We start from the raw sequence: 20,812 nt of genomic DNA, 5'->3' as shown, positions 1-20,812 counted from the left end.
GAACATATATTACTTGTGTGGTCCAGGAAGCCCCAAGCTAAGATATTGTTATAAAAATGATATTAAAACCCCCAGGGAGCTTGACAGAGACAAAAACAAAACTTCATAGAGGGACACCCCATCCATTAGGCCTCAGAGAATCACTACACATAAAACCATGCTTACGACAAGCTCGCGATTGAAAAATACAAAACAGTTGAAGAATCAATTGCATCATGAGCAAGACACTCAATTTCAGATAACAAAACAATCTATTAGTGACCATAAAATCAGCATGCTGAAGCTGATTAAAAATCTAAGAATAAAAACCTAAAAGAATAAAGCATCTAAGGAAAAAGTGGACACGAAAAAAGAACAGGTGTGTTTGAATTAGAGAGCTAAATAGAACTTCTAGAAATAAAAAAATTAGTTATTGGAATAAAAATCTCAATTTTAATTAAGCAGGAACTACTGAACCAGAGAATAATGTCATAGAGTTACCCAAAGTATAGCACAGAGAAAGAAAAATAAGAAAGGGAAGTGAGGAGATATGGAGAATAGAATGAAAAATTCCCGTACACAACTAATAAAAATGCCAGAATCAAAGAACAGAGGTGAGAGAAGCAATATTCTCTTAAGTAACAGAAATTTTTCAGAGTTGATGAAACACAGGTTCAGAATGCATAAATCCTCAACAGGATAAATAAAAGTAAAACCTAAGCACAACACAGTAAAATTTCAAAAAGAGAGCATCTAAAAAGCCATCAGAGAGGAGTGACAGATTACCTACTAAAGAATAACATTAGGACTAGCAGCATATTTCTCACTAGCAGCAGTAAAAGCCAGAAGATGCTGGAATGATACCCTCACAACATTGAGTATAAACAGTTTACCTAGCATTCTATACTTTACTACATGATAAATCAAAAATGAAGGTGAAATAAACACATTTTCAGATAAGCAAAAACTGTGTACCATTAGTAGACCATGGCTGAAAAGACTCTTAAAGGATATACTCCAGAGAAAAGAGAAATGATCCTACTTACAATCAATAAATACCTTGGTGAGCACAGATTTGTGAAATAATAGGAATGCTATCTAACTTGAAGGGTGAAGATAAAATAATGCCAAATTAGGAGAACAATAACATACAATGTGGAGGAAGGTGACTGGAAATAATGTCTTTCTTGTATTGTTCAAGATTAGAGCTGAATTGTTGATTAAATTAAGACTTTGTATGTCAAGGATGTATACTAAGATTTTCGGGGTAACATTAAAAGCATAGAAATGGGACACACAATTTCCAAATCAGTAGAGGAGAAAAAAGAGAATAGAGGAAATTTCCATGATCTAGTAGGAGAAATGAAGGTTGAAAAACAGAAGCACGGTGAGTAGGTATTATCATCTGGAAAGTAGTTTGGGTGTCCTCTAAAGCCCGTGTGCTGAGAGCTTGATTTCTAAGTCTTTTTTTTTTAAGATTGATTTATTCAAAAGGCAGAGTGATAGAGGGAGAGAGAGAGAGAGAGAGAGAGAGAGAGAGAGAGAGAAAGGGGTTGGTTTCCACCTGCTGGTTCACTACTCCCCAGATGGTTGCAACAACCAGGGCTGCCATAGGCAGGAACCAAGAATTCCATCGGAATCGCCCATGTGGGTGGCAAAGGGCCCAAATACCTGGGACATCATCTGTTGCCTCTTAGGCACATAAGCAGGAGGTTGGGTCAGAAGCAGGGCAATCAGGATACAAACCAGCACTCTGATATGGGATGCCAACATCACAAGCAGCAGCTTAATCCATGGAGCAACAACGCCAGCCCCAATCCCCGGCGTCCTGTGTTAAAGGATTAAGGCTGCAGGCTGATGGAATGATGATGTTGGAAGGGAAGTGACTGGATTGGATTCAGTCGCTAGGAAAGGAATGGCATGATTAAATCACAGGGCTTTACAAGAAGACACTATGTGAATGAGCGTGTCCTGCACCTCTCCACTTCCTGGCTCATCATGTGACCCTCCTTCCCCCATCTTCCAGCCTCACCAGACACCTAAAGCAGTGGAGTCAGCCGATGTTGGATGACGGACCTCTACACCTGCAAGTCAAAATAAACCTTCTTCCTGCATAAGTAGCTCTTCTCAGGTATTGGTTATAGTGACAGAAAACGGATTAATATGTTAATACAAAATGAGGGTGGGAGGGACGTTATGGGGGGGAAGCCATTGTAATCCATAAGCCGTACTTTGGAAATTTATATTCATTAAATAAAAGTTAAAAAAAATACAAAATGAGATGGCATGTGCAAATACAGCAAATCATGCCTCAAAATAAATGCACTAAATGCTCCAGGTATGAGATACATGGAAAGGGAGAATGATTTTATAACTTAGGGGATATACTTCTTTATAAAAATTAGGAGACCTGCTACTAAGTACATCCCTATCAATCCTGAGCAAACTTCCAGCAACACCAACATAGTGCTGGGGTGGGTAGGTAGAACTGGAAGGATGTTAGCATGTACCGTAGTACTTCTCTGGTTTCAGGGTCCCTGTATCCATTCCAGTTATTACACCCACATAAAAATCACTCGAAAACATAGTGGCTTAAAATAACCACAATGATTTTATTATCTGTCTTGATTTTTGTGGGCCAAAAATTCTGGAAGGGCTTGGCTGAGTGGTTCTGGCTTGGAATCTTCCATGTGGTCACAATTAGACTGTGGTTAGAGCTGGAGCAGCAGATGGACTGGAGGAAAGGGGGCTGGTTGGGCATCTTTCTCTCCTTACACGATCTTGGGGCTCTCCGTGTGGTCTCTCTACGTGGGCTACTGAGGCAGAAAGCATGGCAGCTGGGGTATTTAATTGGTGGAGCAAGGCTCCAGCGTGGGCGACCTAACAAGCAGGGTAGAAGTCGCATCACCTTTTCTGACCTAGCCGCAAAAGTCACAGAGTGTCACCCTGCATCCACATGATATTCAAGTCACAAGTGCATGCAGAGTCAAGGGGTGGGGATATGGGCCCCATCCCCCCACCCCAACTCCCTCTTAATGGGAGGAATGCCAAGATGCGTTGTAGAATCGCATTGCAGGATATACAGTGATTGTGGGATGAGGGACTTTGATGGGGCCGTCCTTGGAAGGTACCATGTGCCGCAGAATAGGTGTTGATACATTTAATAAAGTGATGAAAATGGTGGGTAATCATCAGAAGAATACATTTAGAATGTGTGGGGCCGGCATTGTGGCACAAGCTGCCACTTGTAATGCCTGCATCCTCTAACAGGTGTCAGTTCGTGTTCTGGCTGCTCCACTTCTTTTTGTTTGTTTGTTTGTTTAAAGATTTATTTATTTATTTGAAAGTCAGAGTTACAGACAAGGTGAGGCAGAGGCAGAGGCAGAAAGAGAGAGGGCTTCCACTCCCCAAATGGCCACAATGGCTAAGGCTGGGTCAGGCTGAAACTAGGAGCCAGGAGCTTCACCCATGTCTTCCATGTGGGTGCAGGGGCACAAGGACTGAGGCCATCCTCTGCTGCTTTCCCAGGCGCATTAGCAGGGAGCTCGATTGGAAGTGGAGCAGCCAGGACTCAAACCGGTGCTCATATGGGATGCAGGCACTTTCCCAGCTACACCACAGCGCCGGCCCCTGCTCCACTTCTGGCGAAGCTCCCTGCTAAACGGGCCTGGGAGGCAATAGAAGATGGCCCAAGTATTTCCATGCGGGAGACACTGACAGAATCCCTGGCTCCTGGCTTCTGCTTGCTCTCCGCTCTACTATGGCAGCCATTCAGGGAGTGATCTAGCATAAAGAAGACGTCTCTTTCATTCTGCTTTTTAAATAAATAAATACATTTTTCATAAATAAATAAATATGTATATCATTAAAGAAACTTTAGCATGTATAGCTTATAAACTATCAGGGAAACACTTGATATTTTCAATGGAAATAGGCATAAAAAGAAAACAAACACAAAAGAAGCGCTATAGCTACTGCCAAATAGGAGACAAGGAGGTAAAATGAATTGCTAATGGCAGTTATAATAAAACAAGTGGGCCAAAGTCATTGATCAGGACCCAGCCTGCTCTTGTCTGTATTCAGCTATTTTGTATTCTTAATACTAAAGAATACAGAATACAGGGCTGGGCGTTCAGTGTAGTGGTTAAGGCACCATTTGGGATGACATACCCTGTATCAGAATGCCTGAGTTTGAGTCCTGGTTCCACCCATAATTCCAGCTTTCTGCTAATGGACATTCTGGGAGACAGCAGTGATGGCTCAGGTCCCTGTCATCCACATCGGAGACCTGGATTGAGTTCCTGGTTCCAAGGCAGGGGAGTGACCCTGAAAATAAGACCTCTCTATTTGTCTGTGTGCTTCTTCCTCTTGAATAAAATCAAAATATAAATAAATCAATAAGGGGCCAGTGCTGTGGCGAAGCAGGTAAAGCCTCCGCCTGCAGTGCCGGCTTCCTATATGGGCTCTGATTCAAGTCCGGGTTACTCTACTTCCAAGCCAGCTCTCTGCTTTGGCCTGAGAAAGCAGTGGGAGATGGCCCAGATCCTTGGGCCCCTGCACCCACATGGGAGACCTGGAAGAAGCTCCTGGCTCCTGGCTTCAGATGGGCCCAGCTCCGGCCATTGTGGCCATCTGGGTGAGTGAACCAGCGATGGAAGATGTCTCTCTCTCTCTCTCTCTCTCTCTCTCTCTCTCTCTCTCCCTCTCTCTCTGCCTCTATAACTCTGCATTTCAAATAAATAAATAAATCCTTAAAATAAATAAATGACAATTCAAAAGACTCTAGAACATGGTAGTCTCCCCTCACGTGCAGTTTTCTGTCTGTAGTTTCAGTCATCTGTGATCAGCTGTAACCTGAAAGTAGGAAATGGAGAACTCCAGAGAGAGACAGTTCTGAAGTTCTAAACGGCATGCCTTTCTGAGTAGCACGATGAAATCATGTGCCACCCCACGCCGTCCCTCCTGGGATGGGTCCAGAGTATCCACGCTGTATGGAGTACCCACCTCTTCGTTTCTCAGTAGCCCGTTTGGTTATCCACTCGCCTGGAGCGGCATCACAGGGCTTGTGTTTGAGCGACCCTTACGAGTATGTCACAATGCCAAGGTCCCCTCATTTCATCTCATCACATAGGTGTTGTACTATCTCACATTGTCCCAAGAAAGGTGAGCAGAGTGGAAGATATTTTGAAAGAGAGAGACCACTCTCATGCAAGTTTTATTACAGTGTATTTTTGTACTTGTTCTATTTTATTATTAGTAATTGCTAATCTCTTACTGTGTCTAATTTGTAAATCAAGCTTTATCACAGTGTATAGGAAAGAACATAGTGCACACTTGTACAGAGTTCAATATTGTCCACAGTTTCACTTATCCACTGGGGGTCCTGGAATGCAGCTCCCAAGGCCAAGAGTAGACTACTGTAGCTGAAAGCAAAGGAAAAAAAATATATGCCATGAAAAAGAAATCAAATCAAGCTGGCCTAGCCATCTCAATGTAAGATAAAATAAAATCCCAGGGAACAGCACCGTATAGGTCAAAGAGGGTGGTAGATACTGGGAAAAGGGATGATATTTGCAGAATATATAACAATTATGAACACATTTATTACCCATACAGCTAAATACATCCAACACCTACAGTAGTCTAGGCATTGTTCTAGATTTGAAAGATATAGTAGAGACCAAAAAAGGTAGAAATGCTTACTTATGTTAGAATTTGTAGCCTATGCAATTATCAGTGTAGCCTCAAGTATTTAAAGCAACAACAGACAGAATCAGAGAATCAAGTACATCAACCAGGAAGTGTACCTAGTGATGTTAAGATTTCTCTTTCAGGGACCGTTGTTGTGGCATAGTGGGTTAAGTTGCCACCTGAAGCACCTGTATCCTATATGGGCGCTGGTTCGAGTCCCGGCTGCTCCTCTTCCAATCCAGCTCTCCGCTATGGCCTGGGAAAGCAGCAGAAGATGGCCCACGTCCTTGAGCCCCTGCACTCACGTGGGAGACCCAGATGAAACTCCTGGCTCCTGACTTCATCCCGGTCCAGCTCCAGCTGTTGCGGACCATTTGGGGAGTGAACCAGTGGATAGAAGACCTCTCTCTCTCTCTCTCTCTCTCTCTGCCCCTCTCTGTGTAACTCTGACATTCACATAAATAAATATCTTTTTTAAAAAAAGATTTCTCTTTCTGAAAACTGATGAATAAAGAAGACAAAAAATAAATAAACCTATTGAAGATTTGAACCACACAAGGCATACAATTTAACTAATAGATATGAATAGAATCTTTTTTTTTTTATTTTTTTATTTTTTGACAGGCAGAGTGGACAGTGAGAGAGAGACAGAGAGAGGAAGGTCTTCCTTTTGCCGTTGGTTCACCCTCCAATGGCCGCCGCTGCAGCCGGCGCACCGTGCTGATCCGATGGCAGGAGCCAGGAGCCAGGTGCTTTTCCTGGTCTCCCATGGGGTGCAGGGCCCAAGCACCTGGGCCATCCTCCACTGCACTCCCTGGCCATAGCAGAGAGCTGGCCTGGAAGAGGGGCAACCGGGACAGTATCCGGCGCCCCGACCGGGACTAGAACCCGGTGTGCCGGCGCCGCAAGGTGGAGGATTAGCCTATTGAGCCACGGCGCCGGCTAGATATGAATAGAATCTGACGCCCAACAGATTACATAGTCTTTTTGGATGCACATGAGACATTCACAAAATGATGTAGCACAGCATACCAAAAAGGCATCGTAAAATTCCTCCCAAAGCCTCAACAGCACTCAGGGCCCGGGCCCTTTTTCTTTTAGCCTTGCGACTCTTTTCTGCGAGGACTTTTGGAAGGCAGAGCAGCAGAAGGTTGAATGACTCTATTATCGTTTAATTTGCCTCTCCCCAGCAAAAGCGGAATGCAGACGGCAATGGCCGTGAACAGGCCTGTCCCTATTTTTCCCAGTGGGAATATTTTCTGTGGGCAGAGTGTGCCTCTGGTTCTCTTCAGCCCTGTTCTTGCTCTTAATCTGGGTTTTTGCTCAGGAGAAATAGAAGGGGGCCAAGGCAGGAGGGAGGGAGTTCGCTGCTGCTTCTGCTTCTTCTTTTAAGAATTATTTTATTTATTTGAAAGACATAGTTACGGAAAGAAGTAGAGCCAGAGAGAGAGAGAGAGAGAGAGAGAGAGAGAGGACGTCCATCCACTGGTTCACTCCCCAAATGACTGCAGCAGCCAGAGCTGAGCTGATCCGAAGCCAGGAGCCAGGAACCAGGAGCTTCTTCCAGGTCTCCCATGTGGGTGCAGGGGCCCAAGGATCTGGGCCATCTTCCACTGCTTTCCCAGGCCACAGCAGAGAGCTGGATCAGAAGTGGAGCAGCCAGGACTCGAACCCACAACACCGGCTGTAGGGGAGTTTGCTTCTTTCTCAGTGTGGCAGGGCCGGTGCTGGTGCCAGGGAAGGACTTTCCTTAGCACTGATCCAGACTCTGCTAGTTGGGGATGAGCTCGTGGGGTTTCTAGGCTGCCTCGGTGGGAGAGCACCAGGTCTTAGGGAGAAACTCTGCCACTGTCTGCTAAAGTCGTCACCGGGATTGCACCAACAAAAATCAGAAGTTCCAAGACACTGCATCCCAAGTTTTAGCAGGAAGCCCTCCTGGATCTGGCCCCTTCATCAGGGGGCAGATTCAAGAGAAATCTTAGCACCAGCTGCACTTCCTGGCTCATCTACTTTATTCTCTGCTTCTGTCCATTGTTTTCATCCCAATCATCAAATAGTGTTCCACTGAGGGCCAAATTTCACACCTAAATCTATGCCCCTCCTCTCACTTCTCTTTAATTCCAAAGATCATCTCAGCCTTTCACGCATATTTTCACGACCAGGTCTGAGCAATTCTTGTTCTTTCATCCCAATTTTTATCTTGAAAAAAGTTTCACGAATATAGGGTCCTTTTAACTTCAAATAGTAGTCCCTCTCCCACCTCCCCACCCCTGCCCTCTGCTACCACTTTATTTTTCAAAACAAAACAAACCAAAGCAAACACATTAAAAACAAAACAAAACAAAACAAAAAAAACAAACAAACAAAAAACAAAGCCGAGGCAGTGCAATAGAAATTCAGACATCTCCAGGTTGATGCCGTACTTCTAGCGGCCTTTCGGACGTAATTCTCAACTCTCACCCACATATTTGAAAAATAAATGAGTCTTTTGATTGGCATTTGGAGTATTGGAACCTGAACCCCGGCTTTATTTTTAAAGCCCGTTCCCACTGGTATTCGCAGGCAAGCTTTGCTCTCTCGCCTTTTGACATTTAGGTGTTACCCAAGACAATAAATGGCCCAGATTTCAGTCTATCGAAGTGGAGATGGGATACCTGAGACCTGCTCCCGCCTCGTGCTGGGTTACCACTCGAGGTTTTTCACGCGTCCAGCTCTGTATTTAATGGTGTGTGGTCGTTAATTCGCTTTCACGTTTGAAAACCCCAGAAAAGCGGTCACTTTCCATGGAAGCTTCTTGTGAGAACGGACTCGGGCAAATGCATCCATTTTCACAGCTGCTGTCCACTTACTGTGATCCAAGTGTCTGCCCTGGTCGCCCCCAACGTCCATTCTAAACCTTTCTGGTGGATGCAGGCAAAATTGCCTGGGCCATTTCGGTGTAATTCTCTCCCTTTCCAATTTTTATTCTGAAGAACTTCAAATCTTCAGAAGAAATAACGGATGGCATAATGAGAACGCGGGTTGAGTCGCAAATCCTTATTTTGCTGTATTTGCTTGTCGGTCGGTCTTTTTGCATCTCTGTCTACCCGTCTTTTTCTTGGACCATTTGAAAGTCATTTGCAGGCATTGTGACACTGCGCCTTTAAATATTTCAGCCTTCCGTGTTTCCGAAGAGTCAGGAGACGCTCCTCCATAATCGCTCCTCCATAATCGCACATCCCAGGAATTTATATTGATATAAAATGATCATCTAATGTACAGTCCATACTGCAGCTCTGTCAATAGTCCCTATATTGTACTTTAGAGCATGTTCTTTCCCTGATCCAGAATCCAATCTAGGATCAATACTGCATTTAGTTGTCATGTCTCTTTAGCCTCCTTTAATCTGTTGTTCTAAGGAGGTTGGTAGCTTTTGATGGGAAATGGTATTTAGAAACCAAGGCCTAGGTGGGCTCATTCTCAGCAGTTCCTTTTAAGCCCGGCTGTGAGTTGGCTGCAGAGAGGATAGCGGTAGCCCACACTCCGTGAGAATTGGCTCAGACTTTTCTGCCCCATCTTCCGCCAGTCCAGCTGGGCGTTCCAGGTGAGGAGTGTGGCCAATGGAATCTGGAGCCAGACAGAGATCTGAGCCTCCCCGATATGGCCTGCGGAAACTTACACAGTCATTACGCCTGCTTTCCCGTCATTAGGATGAAAATCGCTGTTCCTAATTGCACTGCGTTGGGGTAAAGCTGAAACGATGGCACACGCCAAAGTTCCCCGCGTGTTCGTAGTTCCCAGCGTGCCTTCCACGGGGTGGGGGATGGAGGAGGAAGAGTGAAGAAAACTGGGCACGATCCCAGTGCTTGCAAAGCTTACCGTTTAGAAGGGGAGACCCGCGCAATACCATTTGGGCCCCAGTAGAAAGGCAGACCCTGCATCCCGCCCCCAATTCTCGTCTCCTCTAAGTCCAGCACAGTGCCTGGACATGGTGTGCTGGCTGCTGCTTGGATCCCTCAGCAACTACAGGCATTTCTCAGGCACCGTCACTTCATTTGGTTTCTCACTCCTTGGATTCCGGGACGGAGTGCAATCCGCGTAACGGATCGCTTTTGAGGAGGAGCTGAGTTTACGGGGGTTGAAATGATATCCACCCGAGATTGCCAACGAAACCGCCAGTCAAGCCCTACGTATTAGTCATCAGTCAACTGGTGAGAACGGGACCCATAGTGTGAGAATGTACGAGCCAGGTTCCGAGGGAGCCGTGCGGGGTGTTGGTAGACTCGAGGCAGGGGACCACAGAAGAGTGGGTGGTGTCGGGACAGCAGCTGAGAGGATGAGCTGATTGCTGCAAGCTAGCACAGGGTCCTGCTTCGTGTTCAGCTCAGAGCGGGGTCTCAGGCACCAGGATGCTCCAGGACTCGGAGTTCTCAGTTGAGCAGGGAGGAGTATGGAGAAAAGTGTTCTTGATGGCAGTTTGAAAAGGCGTAGGCAGAGGAGTAGAAGGCATCTACAGGTGGAAGCAGCCCAGGATAAGCCCCATAGCGTGGTGGTGAAGATGGAAGGCTCCAGAGTTTACACAGGCTGGTTCCAGTGCTTTCCCTGTGTGACCCTAGGTGGCTAACTCAACCTCTCTGAGGCTCCACTTCTCCCTTATCAGGTGTGGACAAATGACCATGTCTACCTGCAGCTGGTGGCTGGGTTAAGTGACATCATACAGAATACTGAATACATGATGAGCAGAATCACCCCCCACCACCACCACACTTAAAAAACCTTCCAGAGGCCCCAGTCCTTGGATGAGGGACCCTCCCCAGCATCAGGTCCACAAGAGCCCAGTGAGCTCAGCATCACCCAGAGCCAGTGAGGTCCAGACTCTGGCCTTGGCCTCTCTGGCTCACCCCCTGGGTCTCCACCGGGCTCCTGTGTGCCTGCGAGCAGATGGGAAGGGAAGCAGACAAAGCGAGGCTGCAGAAGCAGCAACTTGCTCTCGAACGGGCTGGCAGCCCCCCTCTCCCCTCCCAGCCTCACCCTGGGCTGGGAGCGCGTGCTGGGAAGAGGATTAAATCAATGCCAATTCACATCTCTCCAGAAGCTGGCTCCCTGATCCGAACTAATAAGCAAATCATTAGTGAGTTAGGGCTGGGGAGGGCTCGACGCGGAGCTCCTTCACTCCAGCCGTAAGACAAGCGTAAAAACCCCAGTGCCTGCTCCTGAGCGACCTCAAAATATTCAGACACAAGAGATTCTCTGCGGCACAGCAACCATCACGCTCTCCGGTGGCCCCATGGCCCTGGGGGGACCACCGCTGCCGGCCAGCGGCTTTCTTCCACACGGGGCTGTTGACCAGACCCTGAGCCCCCCAAACCTCGCCTCTCTCCCACCGGGCCCAGAAGCCAGCAGGCCACGATGCCCTCACCCCAACCCACCCTGCCTTGGCCCCCTTGCTTAGTTCCCGGTGAAAACCCATTATCTCTCATTTACATCTAAACTAGTTTTTCATACTATTTTAAAGACTGTTCCTCCCCTTCTGTAATCTCCCTGCGAATGAATTAAAAGTTGATTCTTGAAACGCACAAATCTTGGGGGCAGTTTCTTTTTGCTTCTTATTTAAATCATATGCTGTTTTGGACTCACCCTTTTATTTCCTCCCAATTATGATTTCTGGTGTGTTTTCCAGGGCTTTACAACATGGCATCTGATTATACACAAAGCTACAGAATAAAGCCCTGTTTTTCCCTTCATTAACGACACAAAGGATGGCTGTGTGCTCCACACAGCACTTTGTGATTTAATGCAGCTTTACAGTCTAAATCGCACCCGGCTTGGGCAAAGCAGATTTGGGAGTGAATCAACGCATTTTCTTGCTGCCAGGAGCTCCCTTGCAGATTCCAGCAAATTCTTTCACCGCACGGAATTAGCATTTGATTAAGCTCTGCAGACACGTTCAAACTTTTACCACTGAGTGCCGGCAGGGCTGCAGTAATCTCCTAAGAGGGAGGAACCTAGAGCAGCCGCCTCTGCCCCGCCTGCTCCCGGCGGTACACACGGCAAAAAAAATGGTGGGCGATGGATGGCGGGGGGGGGGGGGGCAGAGGGAGCAGGGTGGGGGTGGGGGCAGCGTCAATGCAGGGACACTTGGGATATGCCCTCGGCTTGTATTGCACCTTTCTGCCCTAAACTTGTACTAGACGGGGAGTCACGTGATCTCCAACCAGAACCGGGCTCCAGGTCTGAAAGAGTGGGGTTGGATCTTTCCTGGTGCCCCTGCCCAGCTCTGTGGCCCCGTCTCCCAGGCATCCACCCAGGCGAGCTCGTGATTCTGCAAGTTATGCCTCCCAACAGCCTGGGTTTAAAATCTCGTCCGTTTCCATTATGCAAATGTGCAAAGCGGAAGTTTATCGAACAGGGGCTTTGTACCTAGAAAGCGGGCGTGCCAGCATGGGGGGCTATAAAGGCTTTATTGCCACAACTTTGGGGTGATTGCTTCCCTCGCAAATGCCAGGAGCACGATTGAATTATGCAGGTCTTCCCAAACAGGTGGCAATAAAAACTTTACAGCTTCTCACACCATCGCATATTTTGTTTATGCCTCTTAGGTGTCTTATTTTGTTAGTTTTTTTTTTTTTTTGGACCCTTCTGTTGCTATGGAAACAGGAGTAGGTGGAGGTGGCTCCCCTGTACCTGTTAAGTCTAATGCAAGGTAAGTCGGTTATCATCCAGTGCGAGGAGGGGAAACAGCTGGTCCTGGAACATCAGAGCTATTCTGGAATTCCACAGCATCCCTGAAGGGGTGGAAAGGAATGTGGCAGAAGGGCCCATTTCACAGATGGTAAAACAGAGGTCTGAAAAGCCTCTTTCTGCAGTCAGCAGGCTCACCACATAGGAGGAAAAGCAAAAGAGCAAAACGAGTGGGTCTTTCAGGTGCCTGTTTGTGTATGGCTGTCATCGGACTTCAAAATTAAAATCAGCTTCTCGGTTTTGGTGACCTGAGGGTTTTCTGTTGCTGGCGGCTGCCAGGCCAGGGGATGGTGGACCATCTATGGCCCGGGACTGGGGATGGCTTGACTATAGAAGAGGGTAGCCACAGCCTCCCCTCCCGAACGTGACAAGGAGAACACACTCGGGCCGCGGAGGAGTGGAGTAAGGGCGGGAAGGGTCCAGACGCCCTCTCTACTCCAGAAGGGACAATTGGCCAGCAGGTGCAGGTAATGCCAGAGGTGGAGCTGCTGTTTCTGTTGCCCCCAGGATGAGTGCTTCTGGCCTGGGCATCCTGTTCAGCTGTCTCCTTTGGGAGGGCTGGGAGTCCACATCCTTTTTAGAGGAGAGAGGAAGAGGGCAGGAAAGAGGAGGAATCTGGGGGAGGGGTGGTCCCCATTGGAGCTTTCAGCAATTACAGAGAAGAAGTCCTCTCAGAAGAGCACACCTCCCTTGGGGTGCCCTCATGGAAACAATGGTATCCTCTCACGAGCATGAGGGCGTTGGTTTAAGCGGGTATTGACAATGAACAGGAAGAGCTGGATTTCCCAAGCTCTCAGTGCACTTGAACATGTCCCGCAACGGTCCTGTCCCTTGGTTTCTCTATTACAAAAACATTCATTTATTTTCACCTACTTGAAAGGCAGAGTGACACACACACACACACACACACACACACACAGCGAGCCAGCAAACGAGAGAGCTCTTCCATATGCTGGTTCACCCCCTAAATGCCCTCAGCAACTGGGGCTTGGTCACACTGAAGCCAGGAGCCAAGAACTCCATCTGGGCCTCCCACAGGGGTGGCAGGGGCCCAAGCACTTGCGCCATCACCTGCAGCTTCCCAAAATGCATCAGCAGGAAGCTGGATTGGAAGCAGAGTAGCTGGCACTTGAAGCCGGTGTTGTGATATGGGATGTGCTTGTCCCAAGGGGAGGCTGTGCCACACACCCTCCTCTGGCTTCCCCCATTTAAGGAAGACCAAATTTAATAGGTATCCTAGCTCAGTCCCACAGGGAGGTGCCATGAGTGAAAATGTGACAAAGAGCCACATTTGTAGAATTTTACGCTCGACGACGGGCTAATATGCATTCCTGTCCTGTTGAGGAATATCTCACCCACTCCTGGGCTGGATAACTAACCAAGGCAGGCAGGCTCCGCCCAGCCATCCCAGAGTCCTGTGCGGCGGCGCTGCTCAGAGCGGTCCTCGGATCTGGGCTGGCTCAGCAACAATTTGTTAGCAGCGACGAGACAGCACAGACAGTGAGAATAGCATTTAGAAGCTTCTATAACAAATGACAGGGTGATTTTCTATCTGTTGAATCTAAATACTGACACTCTGGGCTTGTTTAATTTTATTTTTCCCCAGTAATTCATTTTTGCCATATTTTCCCAAAGATTTGCCCGTGACAGATTAGCAAAACAGAAAATAAGAACCCACTGGTCTTGCGGCACAGGTAGCTGGAGCAGCAGTGCGCTGTGGGACCCCACAGCCACCCTCCTGCCACAAGACCGTAAAAGGAGGCTCCCGTGGCTGCTTTCTGTTGATTCGATTATGCCACAGAGAGCCCTGCTCCTGGCGCGGCCGGGGCTTGAGGTTTGAGGAGCACGCCCATGCGGCTCTGGGTGCTGGCCCCCAGGCCTCCCTACCCTCTCAGCCTCCCCAGGCTGCATCTGCCTCCTGGGATGGCCCTGAGGGACCTCGCTCCCCATCAATCTTCCCAGAGCCTCGAGAGCATGAAACACGAGCTCTCTCCCAGTCCCCCCTCCCCACTTTCCTTTGGGTTCTAAGTGAACCTGAGCGAATGGCAGGAGCTATGGAACACGCAAATGAGATTTCATGATCTAGTTCATTAAGCTGTGAATCCCTGGGCCCACCATCCGCAGAGAGCTGCTCGGGCTTGTTTTCTCTCTCTCTCCCTCCCTCCCTCTCTTTCTCTCTGTCTCTGTCCCAGGGGAGACGCTCTGCACTACACCCATTAGTACCCTCCTCCAGCCTACGGACGGCGCCCTCCCCGTCCTCTGGCCCACCCACCTGCTGCCTTCTGCACACCCCCGGCACAGCCCTCCTGTTTCTCTGGGTGGCCTGGGGACAGCTTGGGCTTAGGACTTCCGGCCTTTTTTTTTTTTTTTTTCTGTTAGCTCTGATCTTCTTGTGGGAATGCTATCTGCATAAGCAAGTTAACTTGTTAGGAATACTCCCCCCGGGTCATAAGAAGGGCTCAAAACCAAAACCAAAACAAAATGAGCCATTGATACGTGAGCATTATTGTTTTCCAAGTTTTGATTTTGTGGTCTTGGGCAATTAAACGGAGAGCTTCGTTTTTCTCCTCCGTAATCGGGGGATTACGAAGATCTCCTTCATCTGGTTGTCATAAGGATTACAGGAATGATACTCAGGGTAAGGGGGACGGCCCCAGGAGAGTTGCACGCATTTCCCTGCCCCGTGCCGCACACCTCCGGCTTTCTCCAGATTTCTCCTTCTCGTCCCCCATCCCCACCTACGCTCAGGGACTCCCTTTCATAGGCAGACCTGAAGGTGTTTCATTCAGGCAAGAGGCGCCCGTTCTTCCGGCGTAGGCTGGGTATTCTGGTGAGTGTGTGCTTGCGGGTGACGCACTGCTAGGTCCCACGTGACTCTGGAAAGCCCATCCCCATGGCCCCTTCCTTGGGCATTGCCAGGCATTTTTGCACCTGGGCAGGGGGAGCTCAGGAGACACCAGCAACCAGTCCCTAAGAATGCAGCGTCTGACCGCTTCACTCATTCAGCTCTTGGTTTCTGGTTTTAAAACTTGACCTCGCCTCCAAGATTGCCTGGGGCCTGCTTCTTTTTCAAGTGCACAGAGACGGTCACTTTTTCCTCATGCTACTAATTTTATCAATTGTATTGTTTCTTCTTTCTTTTTTTCTGGCAGCCTCTTCTCCACCATCTTTTTCCCCTCCTCAGCCTGCCTGGTGATTCAAACAAAAGCTTACGAGAATGAAATAAATACAATCGTGAGGAAGAGTAGCAATAAATCGAGCCGTTATATTAATTATTGTCATCTTTGGAGTTCTCTTGAGCTGACAGGCAATAGGGAAGACACGTATTTTAACACCTATTTAATGTCAAACTCAGTGCTTTGGAATCCACTCTGTATTTTATTTGACTTGCTCCTTTACAAAGTTGCCCAAGCCACCAATGATTCCAGAAAACCCAATTGACTACCATCTACCAGCTGCTAGTTGCCAAGCTCACAGTGGGATGGTGGCTGGCAGGTGCCCCACAGTGGGTTTTGTAGAAGATGGCCGAGAGTGGCAATTGCTTAGGCCCCGACTCCATGTCCCAGCATGCAGTACAGCTGCTGCTCTCTTTCAGGAAAGTGTCAACGTTTACCACACTCTGCTTGTTCCAGGTACTGGGACTGCAAAGCAAACTGCCTTCGAACTCAGTGGCATAAAACAACCATTTGTTCAGTGCTCGGATGTGGGCCATCAGGAATTTGGACAGCGTGCTGCAGAAATGACCTGTCTGCTTCATGGTGTCCGGGGTCTCAGCTGGAAGACTCGAGGTCTGGGCACTGGAGCCATCAACAGGTTTGTGCACAGCTCTGTCTGGTGGGTGTGGCTGGTTGTCAGCGGGGACCTTGGCCGGCTGTGGCCTCTGTAAGTAGTCTGGGCTGCCTCACGTTGTGTATCCAAGAGCAGGTGTTTCTAGAGGGCCGGGTAGAAGCTGTGTCCTTTTTATGACTTAGCTTTGGAAGTCAACAGCATCATTTCTAGTGACCAAATACTATCAGCCACATGGAGGCTGTCCTTGGTGGCCCTCTTCTGCCTCCAGTTGAGAGGTGTTGGGTCCAGGCCTTGTGGCTGGAAGGAACAGACACTTGGACAATAGCCAGGATGATGTTCTACAGTGGAAGAGTTCTGGAATCTAGACCACACAGTCACACTTAAGGCAACTACCAGAATGACCTTGCATAAGCTCAGTTTGAACCAGGGCAGTTCTCTGCCTAAAATACCTTGACACCTTCCTATTGAACTTAGGGGAACACGCAAGCTTCCGGGCCCACAACTCCACCTGGAGCGCTTGTCACCCACTCACACTGCACTCCAAGCTCTGGTTTCTGTCTCAGACTCGCCTGACCTTCTCTTATTTGTGGGGTTCGAACAAAACATCTCCTCTCCAGAATGCTGCCTCTGTTTAGAGTGCTTCTCCACCAACTCATTCCCTTTAGTGGCTGAACAAGGTTCTGAAGCATCCAACTCCTTAGAGATCCTAAGACCACCCATTATTCCCTAAGAGGACTCACTGTGGCAGAATGGAAAGGCCAGGAGCGGCCGAGTCAGAATTAGCCTGTCCGCCATGACTTTCTAGACCCGTCCTGTCTAATAGAAACGTCAAGAAAGTCCCCAAAGTGAGCCATATGAGTCATTTAGAAATTTCTAGTAGTCACATGAAAGGGTAAAAAGAGATAGGTGAAACCAATTCTCCGGATACATTTAATCCGATATATCAAAAATATTTTCCATTCTTTTTTCACATCTAATCTTTGAAATCTGATGTGTGTTTTACATACACAGTGTGTCTCCAATAGAACTAGCCTCACTTCCTACACTTATTGGCCACATGTAGCTACTGGCTATGGCGTTAGACAGCATAGATAGCTGACATTTCCATCATCACAGAGACTTCCACTGGACCGTCTGCGCCTAGAGTGTCTTTGTTACATACAAAAGCTTTAAGGAGCACAGTGCTCACGGAGTTCCGGACTCCCGTGTGCCAGTGTTGTCCCTAAAAGTTGGGAGCAAACCGCGTCTTATAGAATTCAGTGATGCTTCAACAACCCGGAGGGCTGACTATTTAAAGGGAAACTGAAGCCAATTGTTGAAAAAAAGTTTTATTTGGAAAAAATTGCAATCTCACAGAAATGTTACAGGAGTGGTCAGAGTACAAAGAAAAGGCAAGTACTTCTTTTTTTCCTGTATTGAGCTAATTTTAACATTTTACATCTTATCCCATTTGTTTTTATCATTTGTGGAGATTTGGCCACCCGTGGATGGAAAATGTAGTTAAGCATCCAATGGTTGTGTCTGTACTGACGATGCACAGACTTTTCTTCTGTTCACTAAACAAAACAGTGCAGCAATTAATTACTTAGCACGCACATTGTATTAAGTATTACAAATAATTTAGAGAGGATTTAAAGTACACAAGAGGGTTTCATAGTCCCATTTTACAAACGGGACTTGGGCAGCTGCCCATTGTGGTATCCATGTTGAGTGAGGGGTAGGGAGGGTCCTGGACCCAGTGCCCTGTGGCTGCTGAGGGACAATTAAACCTAACTTTTCCTGTACACTGTTGGAGGAGAAGTTGCTACTCTTCAGGCCGCTGGAATCTGTGTGGCTCACAACAGTGAAAATGTTTTTCTCACAGATCTGGCGACTGTGAAGTTCAAGGTGCAGCTGGCAGCAGAGCCACGGTCTGGTTCATAGAAGGCATCTTGCAGCTGTGTCGTCACACGAAAGAGGGGTGAACTAGCTCGCTGGGGTTCCTTGTATGAAGGTGCATGCACCCCGCCTTCATGACGTCACCCCTCCCAAAGACCCCCACCTGCTAGTACTGTCACATTGGAGGTGGCTAGCGTTCCAACACGTGCCTTTTGAGGGGACACACACACTCAGACCCTAGCCCTTTATTTTCCAACACTCCAGTATTTGCTAAAGATAAGAATAGTCTCTTACATAACTCCAGCAAGTCAGCAACAACATAGTTATTGGATTTAGTAAATACATCAGCAATGCAGTGTTTTCATCCGGCCGACCTACCACACATAAGGACGCTTTCCACAGCATGTCCCCACCCTGGGACAGCATCTCGTCTAGGAACTACATTGCATTTGGTTAACTCCTCTCCTTCTGTGTCCTATGTGTAGCATGTTTCAAATAGCCAATTGTTTCAAAGTGCGGAACTCTTCATGAAGTGACTCTCCTCCTCTCTCCCTCTCCACCTTATTTCTTTTGCAAGTTTAGATGGTCACTGTACCGGGCTGGTGAACACTGCTATTTTAGAAAAGTACGTGTGACACAAGAGGCTGTGTTCACCAAAGCCCTAAGTCTAGGGTAGGGCCTGAACCTTGAGTTCTGACAAGGGGATCTCATGAAGCCAACTCTTCCTAATCAAGGGCTGTCTTGCAAGTGCATCCATGGCCAGCGGGGTGGGGCAATGGCCCTGGGCTTGTGTCAGCAGCCAGCGAGGCCGCAGAGCCTCACTGATCCTCCTGGCTTTCCTTGCCTTCGCAGGGACCTCGCACATGCGTACAGCGGGCCCACACCAAGGCAGGCGGCGGCTGGCTGATGCCTGCAGAAAAGCTGGCTTTCCTACTCTGTGATTTAAGACCCTGCTTCTCCACGAGTTCACATAACCTCCTCTGACTCTCTAGATTGCAAAACCAGGCAAGAGTTCCCTAAACCCTCAGGAGACCCGAACAAGTCCTCTCGCTTGCTCAATTAGGGCGACAGACAGATCACAATGGGAGGAAACACTAAATTAACTGTGACAGTCATTAATATGACCTGCTCAGTGGCAGCAACTGTGTTGGGGGATCGCGGATCCGATGGCTATAACATACTGGTGATGGGGCTGCCCCCATTGGCTCTGTGGCGGGCCTTGAACTTGCTGGAAAAGACCAGGCCTGCACACAGGGCCCTGTAGTCATGGCAACGGGCTCTCGCTCAGCAAAACACATAAAGATGATTCATTTTGTTTTCCTTTCTTTTCTTTCCACCCAAATTTTCATGTGGGTTGGAATCTATTTTTAATTTTTTTTTTCCTTGGAGGAGAGGCTATTTTTAATTTTGTTGCCTCCCTCCTGGGGGCCTGCCAGGCCTCAATTTGAATGACCAAGGGAGGTGGGCCGCACCAGGCTTGAAGTCCCACAACTTTTCTGGATTTTTCCAGGGTTGGGGGAGGGGTGGGAGGCAGGGGAAATGGTTGGCAACGGGGCAGGAGTGGCCTTGGTATCAAAGGTGGAACCTGAAGTCTTGAACACATCCTTCAAGTCCCCGAGCTTGCCGGCTCTCAGCAGGGGAAGAGGGAGCCCTCGCGTAGTGTTTCCAGCACTGATGGGAATTTTGCCTTCAGTAAATTACACTCTTCCCAATGTGACACAACGTGTTCATAACCGTTTTCCTATTGGGTCTGTGAGGGAGTTGGTGTGATCCACTACACCCATCCATGCCAGGGGCCCACTCTCAGATCCCCCCCCACACCCCGGGAAGGTGCTCTGGCCAATGGAGCGAGGGCAGAAGCCATGTGCGCACTGCCACGCAGCCTGGTCCCTAACACTTCCCCCATGACCTCTGCCCTTGCTCTCTTTGTTCCCTATCCGCAGAGCAGCCCTCTGAGGACATCCCCTGGGGGATGGCGAAGCCATCTGAAGCCAGAGCTTCCGAACCCAGAAGGCTGTGAACTTGGACGGGAAGAGGAAGCCGCCTCTTTACCTCCACTAACTTTCTAATGAGATTTAGCATTTCCTTTAATTATGAACAAGGCAGGCAACAAACCTCACAGTATTAGCAGTACCTGAGACCTTGTCTCCAACAGAGATCAGAGATATTTTGGATCATATTACGGTTGTTACGCGGATTTCAAAATATCGTTTTCACTTATCATTTCCTCGAAATTACAGTGGTTATTAGACCTGTCACTCTATCTTATTAATTACTGTGTTAATAAAGAAGCATACATATTACAATATCGCAATTGTGGTTTTTTTTTATTTTGATAACTACATTTCAGTGTAATTGGTTTTCTCAGTAATTTTGTTTTATGATATACATTCACAAACCTGCTTCTGAGAAGGAGCCCCTGGGTGCTGCTCTGGTTTGAATATGGCTAGTCCTCTCTGAAACTCATGTTGAAACTGGATTGCTATTGGGACAGCATTGGGAGGTGGGGGTCTTTGAGAGGTGAGGAGGTCATTGTCCCTTTTGCCCGCACCTGCTTGCCCACATCTCCCATTCACCTTCTGCCCTATTATGATGCCCTCAGCAGACACTGCCGCTATGCTGTTGGACTTCCCAGCTTCCAGAACCATGGGACAAAACACACCTCTTTCCTTTAGACATTACCCAACGTAGCAACAGAAAACCAACTAAGACAATGGGCTTCATCACACTGCCAAAGTAGTCCACGGTCCAGAAG

The 20,812-nt window shown here is 48.0% G+C and overlaps 1 long non-coding RNA gene across 1 annotated transcript in view; it reads left to right on the top strand.

The window, feature by feature from the left end:
- Nucleotides 1-20,355, top strand: part of LOC138847581 (uncharacterized) — a 46,716-nt gene extending 26,361 nt beyond the window's left edge. Inside the window, exons 2-4 of the long non-coding RNA XR_016228522.1 lie at nt 2,006-2,110; nt 16,023-16,203; nt 20,001-20,355. This is a non-coding gene — a long non-coding RNA (uncharacterized LOC138847581). The remainder of the gene's footprint in view (nt 1-2,005; nt 2,111-16,022; nt 16,204-20,000) is intronic.
- Nucleotides 20,356-20,812: the final 457 nt, after the last annotated feature.

This window comes from Oryctolagus cuniculus, chromosome X (assembly GCF_051225735.1).
Source record: "Oryctolagus cuniculus isolate XC-2025 breed Fujian yellow rabbit chromosome X, ASM5122573v1, whole genome shotgun sequence".
NCBI classification, from domain to species: domain Eukaryota; kingdom Metazoa; phylum Chordata; class Mammalia; order Lagomorpha; family Leporidae; genus Oryctolagus; species Oryctolagus cuniculus.
This window is presented reverse-complemented; position numbering and strand designations above follow the sequence as displayed.